Source organism: Labrus mixtus, unplaced genomic scaffold (assembly GCF_963584025.1).
Source record: "Labrus mixtus unplaced genomic scaffold, fLabMix1.1 SCAFFOLD_78, whole genome shotgun sequence".
Taxonomy (NCBI): Eukaryota; Metazoa; Chordata; class Actinopteri; order Labriformes; family Labridae; genus Labrus; species Labrus mixtus.
This window is the reverse complement of record NW_026870333.1, coordinates 110001-115000: the sequence shown is the minus strand read 5'-3', so window position 1 is coordinate 115000 and position 5000 is coordinate 110001. Positions and strand designations below refer to the sequence as shown.

General features: G+C 43.2%; 12 non-coding genes and 8 pseudogenes across 12 annotated transcripts; all 20 read left to right on the top strand.

The window, feature by feature from the left end:
- The first annotated feature begins 64 nt into the window (after positions 1–64).
- LOC132969049 (5S ribosomal RNA) lies at positions 65–183 on the top strand. The gene has a single exon (XR_009671446.1). It is a non-coding gene; the product is annotated as a 5S ribosomal RNA (ribosomal RNA).
- A 353-nt stretch (positions 184–536) lies between these two features.
- Positions 537–655, top strand: LOC132969048 (5S ribosomal RNA). Its single transcript, XR_009671445.1, has one exon. It is a non-coding gene; the product is annotated as a 5S ribosomal RNA (ribosomal RNA).
- A 122-nt stretch (positions 656–777) lies between these two features.
- On the top strand, positions 778–896 carry LOC132968781 (5S ribosomal RNA). Its single transcript, XR_009671364.1, has one exon. It is a non-coding gene; the product is annotated as a 5S ribosomal RNA (ribosomal RNA).
- A 121-nt stretch (positions 897–1017) lies between these two features.
- Positions 1018–1136, top strand: LOC132968979 (5S ribosomal RNA). The gene has a single exon (XR_009671424.1). It is a non-coding gene; the product is annotated as a 5S ribosomal RNA (ribosomal RNA).
- Positions 1137–1259: 123 nt separating this feature from the next.
- On the top strand, positions 1260–1368 carry LOC132968909 (5S ribosomal RNA; annotated as a pseudogene).
- Positions 1369–1489: 121 nt separating this feature from the next.
- LOC132968780 (5S ribosomal RNA) lies at positions 1490–1608 on the top strand. Its single transcript, XR_009671363.1, has one exon. It is a non-coding gene; the product is annotated as a 5S ribosomal RNA (ribosomal RNA).
- Positions 1609–1730: 122 nt separating this feature from the next.
- Positions 1731–1839, top strand: LOC132968926 (5S ribosomal RNA; annotated as a pseudogene).
- A 122-nt stretch (positions 1840–1961) lies between these two features.
- On the top strand, positions 1962–2070 carry LOC132968941 (5S ribosomal RNA; annotated as a pseudogene).
- A 122-nt stretch (positions 2071–2192) lies between these two features.
- LOC132968836 (5S ribosomal RNA) lies at positions 2193–2311 on the top strand (annotated as a pseudogene).
- A 121-nt stretch (positions 2312–2432) lies between these two features.
- LOC132968864 (5S ribosomal RNA) lies at positions 2433–2551 on the top strand (annotated as a pseudogene).
- A 123-nt stretch (positions 2552–2674) lies between these two features.
- LOC132968947 (5S ribosomal RNA) lies at positions 2675–2783 on the top strand (annotated as a pseudogene).
- A 123-nt stretch (positions 2784–2906) lies between these two features.
- On the top strand, positions 2907–3025 carry LOC132968841 (5S ribosomal RNA). Its single transcript, XR_009671410.1, has one exon. It is a non-coding gene; the product is annotated as a 5S ribosomal RNA (ribosomal RNA).
- Positions 3026–3147: 122 nt separating this feature from the next.
- Positions 3148–3266, top strand: LOC132968802 (5S ribosomal RNA). The gene has a single exon (XR_009671384.1). It is a non-coding gene; the product is annotated as a 5S ribosomal RNA (ribosomal RNA).
- A 122-nt stretch (positions 3267–3388) lies between these two features.
- LOC132968801 (5S ribosomal RNA) lies at positions 3389–3507 on the top strand. The gene has a single exon (XR_009671383.1). It is a non-coding gene; the product is annotated as a 5S ribosomal RNA (ribosomal RNA).
- A 122-nt stretch (positions 3508–3629) lies between these two features.
- On the top strand, positions 3630–3748 carry LOC132968967 (5S ribosomal RNA). Its single transcript, XR_009671422.1, has one exon. It is a non-coding gene; the product is annotated as a 5S ribosomal RNA (ribosomal RNA).
- A 121-nt stretch (positions 3749–3869) lies between these two features.
- Positions 3870–3988, top strand: LOC132968758 (5S ribosomal RNA). The gene has a single exon (XR_009671342.1). It is a non-coding gene; the product is annotated as a 5S ribosomal RNA (ribosomal RNA).
- A 122-nt stretch (positions 3989–4110) lies between these two features.
- LOC132968972 (5S ribosomal RNA) lies at positions 4111–4219 on the top strand (annotated as a pseudogene).
- A 122-nt stretch (positions 4220–4341) lies between these two features.
- On the top strand, positions 4342–4450 carry LOC132968925 (5S ribosomal RNA; annotated as a pseudogene).
- A 122-nt stretch (positions 4451–4572) lies between these two features.
- On the top strand, positions 4573–4691 carry LOC132968923 (5S ribosomal RNA). The gene has a single exon (XR_009671418.1). It is a non-coding gene; the product is annotated as a 5S ribosomal RNA (ribosomal RNA).
- Positions 4692–4813: 122 nt separating this feature from the next.
- On the top strand, positions 4814–4932 carry LOC132968804 (5S ribosomal RNA). Its single transcript, XR_009671385.1, has one exon. It is a non-coding gene; the product is annotated as a 5S ribosomal RNA (ribosomal RNA).
- The last annotated feature ends 68 nt before the right edge of the window (positions 4933–5000 follow it).

Below are 5000 nucleotides of genomic sequence, written 5' to 3'. Positions count from 1 at the left end.
CAAAAATTCAGCCAGAATCAAGGGCATGACATCTTTAAAAGGCCCCTTTCTGCACACAATAATGGCTTACGGCCATACCACCCTGAACAAGCCCGATCTTGTCCGATCTCGGAAGCTAAGCAGGGTTGGGCCTGATTAGTACTTGGATGGGAGACCGCCTGGGAATACCAGGTGCTGTAAGCTTTTTCATTTTTTGGATCATATGTTTTTTTTTTATCATATAGAGACATATTCACATGTCCAAAAATTCATAAAGAATCAAGGGCATGACATCTTTAAAAGGCCCCTTTCTGCACACAATAATGGCTTACGGCCATACCACCCTGAACTCGTCAGATCTCGGAAGCTAAGCAGGGTCAGGCCTGGTTAGTACTTGGATGGAAGACCACCTAGGAATGCCAGGTGCTGGAAGGTTTTTCATTTTTTTGATCATATGTTTTTTTTTTATCATATAGAGACATATTCACATGTCCAAAAATTCAGCCAGAATCAAGGGCATGACATCTTTAAAAGGCCCCTCTCTGCACACAATAACGGCTTACGGCCATACCACCCTGAACACGCCCGATCTCGTCCGATCTCGGAAGCTAAGCAGGGTCGGGCCTGGTTAGTACTTGGATGGGAGACCGCCTGGGAATACCAGGTGCTGTAAGCTTTTTCATTTTTTTGATCATATGTTTTTTTTTTATCATATAGAGACATATTCACATGTCCAAAAATTCAGCCAGAATCAAGGGCATGACATCTTTAAAAGGCCCCTCTCTGCACACAATAATGGCTTACGGCCATACCACCCTGAACACGCCCGATCTCGTCCGATCTCGGAAGCTAAGCAGGGTCGGGCCTGGTTAGTACTTGTATCGGAGACCGCCTGGGAATACCAAGTGCTGTAAGCTTTTTCATTTTTTTGATCATATGTTTTTTTTTAATCATATAGAGACATATTCACATGTCCAAAAATTCATCCAGAATCAAGGGCATGACATCTTTAAAAGTCCCTCTCTGCACACAATAATGGCTTACGGCCATACCACCCTGAACACGCCCGATCTCGTCCGATCTCGGAAGCTAAGCAGGGTCGGGCCTGGTTAGTACTTGGATAGGAGACCGCCTGGGAATACCAGGTGCTGTAAGCTTTTTAATTTTTTTGATCATATGTTTTTTTTTTTATCATATATAGACATATTCACATGTCCAAAAATTCAGCCAGAATCAAGGGCATGACATCTTTAAAAGGCCCATTTCTGCACACAATAATGGCTTACGGCCATACCACCCTGAACTCGTCCGATCTCGGAAGCTAAGCAGGGTCGGGCCTGGTTAGTACTTGGATGGGAGACCGCCTGGGACTACCAGGTGCTGTAAGCTTTGTCATTTTTTTGATCATATGTTTTTTTTTATCATATAGAGACATATTAACATGTCCAAAAATTCAGCCAGAATCAAGGGCATGAAATCTTTAAAAGGCCCCTTTCTGCACACAATAATGGCTTACAGCCATACCACCCTGAACATGCTTGATCTCGTCCGATCTGGGAAGCTAAGCAGGGTCGGGCCTGGTTAGTACTTGGATGGGAGACCTCCTGGGAATACCAGGTGCTGTAAGCTTTTTCATTTTTTTGATCATATGTTTTTTTTTTATCATATAGAGACATATTCACATGTCCAAAAATTCAGCCAGAATCAAGGGAATGACATCTTTAAAAGGCCCCTTTCTGCACAGAATAATGGCTTACGGCCATACCACCCTGAACTCGTCCGATCTCGGAAGCTAAGCATGGTCGGTCCTGGTTAGTACTTGGATGGGAGACCGCCTGGGAATACCAGGTGCTGTAAGCTTTTTCATTTTTTTGATCCAATGTTTTTTTTTTATCATATAGAGACATATTCACATGTCCAAAAATTCAGCCAGAATCAAGGGCATGACATCTTCAAAAGGCCCCTGTCTGCACACAATAATGGCTTATGGCCATACCACCCTGAACTCGTCCGATCTCGGAAGCTAAGCAGGGTCGGGCCTAGTTAGTACTTCGATGGGAGACCACCTAGGAATACCAGGTGCTGTAAGCTTTTTCATTTTTTTGATCATATGTTTTTTTTTTATCATATAGAGACATATTCACATGTCCAAAAATTCAGCCAGAATCAAGGGCATGACATCTTTAAAAGGCCCCTGTCTGCACACAATAATGGCTTACGGCCATACCACCCTGAACATGCCAGATCTCGTCCGATCTTGGAAGGTAAGCATGGTCGGGCCTGGTTAGTACTTGGATGGGAGACCTCCTGGCAATACCAGGTGCTGTAAGCTCTTTCCTTTTTTTGATCATATGTTTTTTTTTATCATATAGAGACATATTCACATGTCCAAAAATTCAGCCAGAATCAAGGGCATGACATCTTTAAAAGGCCCCTTTCTGCACACAATAATGGCTTAAGGCCATACCACCCTGAACACGCCCGATCTCGTCCGATCTCGGAAGCTAAGCAGGGTCGAGCCTGTTTAGTACTTGGATGGCAGACTGCCTGGGAATACCAGGTGATGTAAGCTTTTTCATTTTTTTGATCATATGTTTTTTTTTTTATCATATAGAGACATATTCACATGTCCAAAAATTCAGCCAGAATCAAGGGCATGACATCTTTAAAAGGCCCCTTTCCACACACAATAATGGCTTACGGCCATACCACCCTGAACTCGTCCGATCTCAGAAGCTAAGCAGGGTAGGGCCTGTTTAGTACTTGGATGGGAGACTGCCTGGGAATACCAGGTGCTGTAAGCTTTTTCATTTTTTTGATCATATGTTTTTTTTTTTATCATATAGAGACATATTCACATGTCCAAAAATTCAGCCAGAATCAAGGGCATGACATCTTTAAAATGCCCCTTTTAGCACACAATAATGGCTTACGGCCATACCACCCTGAACATGCCCGATCTCGTCCGATCTCGGAAGCTAAGCAGGGTAGGGCCTGGTTAGTACTTGGATGGGAGACCGCCTGGGAATACCAGGTGCTGTAAGCTTTTTCATTTTTTTGATCATATGTTTTTTTTTTATCATATAGAGACATATTCACATGTCCAAAAATTCAGCCAGAATCAAGGGCATGACATCTTTAAAAGGCCCCTTTCTACACACAATAATGGCTTACGGCCATACCACCCTGAACACGCCCGATCTCGTCCGGTCTCGGAAGCTAAGCAGGGTCGGGCCTGGTTAGTACTTGTATCGGAGACCGCCTGGGAATACCAAGTGCTGTAAGCTTTTTCATTTTTTTGATCATATGTTTTTTTTTAATCATATAGAGACATATTCACATGTCCAAAAATTCATCCAGAATCAAGGGCATGACATCTTTAAAAGGCCCCTTTCTACACACAATAATGGCTTACGGCCATACCACCCTGAACACGCCCGATCTCGTCCGGTCTCGGAAGCTAAGCAGGGTCGGGCCTGGTTAGTACTTGTATCGGAGACCGCCTGGGAATACCAAGTGCTGTAAGCTTTTTCATTTTTTTGATCATATGTTTTTTTTTAATCATATAGAGACATATTCACATGTCCAAAAATTCATCCAGAATCAAGGGCATGACATCTTTAAAAGGCCCCTCTCTGCACACAATAATGGCTTACGGCCATACCACCCTGAACACGCCCGATCTCGTCCGATCTCGGAAGCTAAGCAGGGTCGGGCCTGGTTAGTACTTGGATAGGAGACCGCCTGGGAATACCAGGTGCTGTAAGCTTTGTCATTTTTTTGATCATATGTTTTTTTTTATCATATAGAGACATAATAACATGTCCAAAAATTCACCCAGAATCAAGGGCATGAAATCTTTAAAAGGCCCCTTTCTGCACACAATAATGGCTTACAGCCATACCACCCTGAACATGCTCGATCTCGTCCGATCTGGGAAGCTAAGCAGGGTCGGGCCTGGTTAGTACTTGGATGGGAGACCTCCTGGGAATACCAGGTGCTGTAAGCTTTTTCATTTTTTTGATCATATGTTTTTTTTTTATCATATAGAGACATATTCACATGTCCAAAAATTCAGCCAGAATCAAGGGCATGACAACTTTAAAAGGCCCCTTTCTGCACAGAATAATGGCTTACGGCCATACCACCCTGAACTCGTCCGATCTCAGAAGCTAAGCATGGTCGGTCCTGGTTAGTACTTGGATGGGAGACCGCCTGGGAATACCAGGTGCTGTAAGCTTTTTCATTTTTTTGATCCAATGTTTTTTTTTTATCATATAGAGACATATTCACATGTCCAAAAATTCAGCCAGAATCAAGGGCATGACATCTTCAAAAGGCCCCTGTCTGCACACAATAATGGCTTATGGCCATACCACCCTGAACTCGTCCGATCTCGGAAGCTAAGCAGGGTCGGGCCTAGTTAGTACTTGGATGGGAGACCACCTAGGAATACCAGGTGCTGTAAGCTTTTTCATTTTTATGATCATATGTTTTTTTTTTATCATATAGAGACATATTCACATGTCCAAAAATTCAGCCAGAATCAAGGGCATGACATCTTTAAAAGGCCCCTGTCTGCACACAATAATGGCTTACGGCCATACCACCCTGAACACGCCCGATCTCGTCCGATCTCGGAAGCTAAGCAGGGTCGGGCCTGGTTAGTACTTGGATGGAAGACCGCCTGAGAATACCAGGTGCTGTAAGCTTTTTCATTTTTTTGATCATATGTTTTTTTTTTATCATATAGAGACATATTAACATGTCCAAAAATTCAGCCAGAATCAAGGGCATGAAATCTTTAAAAGGCCCCTTTCTGCACAAAATAATGGCTTACGGCCATACCACCCTGAACATGCCCGATCTCGTCCGATCTTGGAAGGTAAGCATGGTCGGGCCTGGTTAGTACTTGGATGGGAGACCTCCTGGCAATACCAGGTGCTGTAAGCTCTTTCATTTTTTTGATCATATGTTTTTTTTTTATCATATAGAGACATATTCACATGTCCAAAAATTCA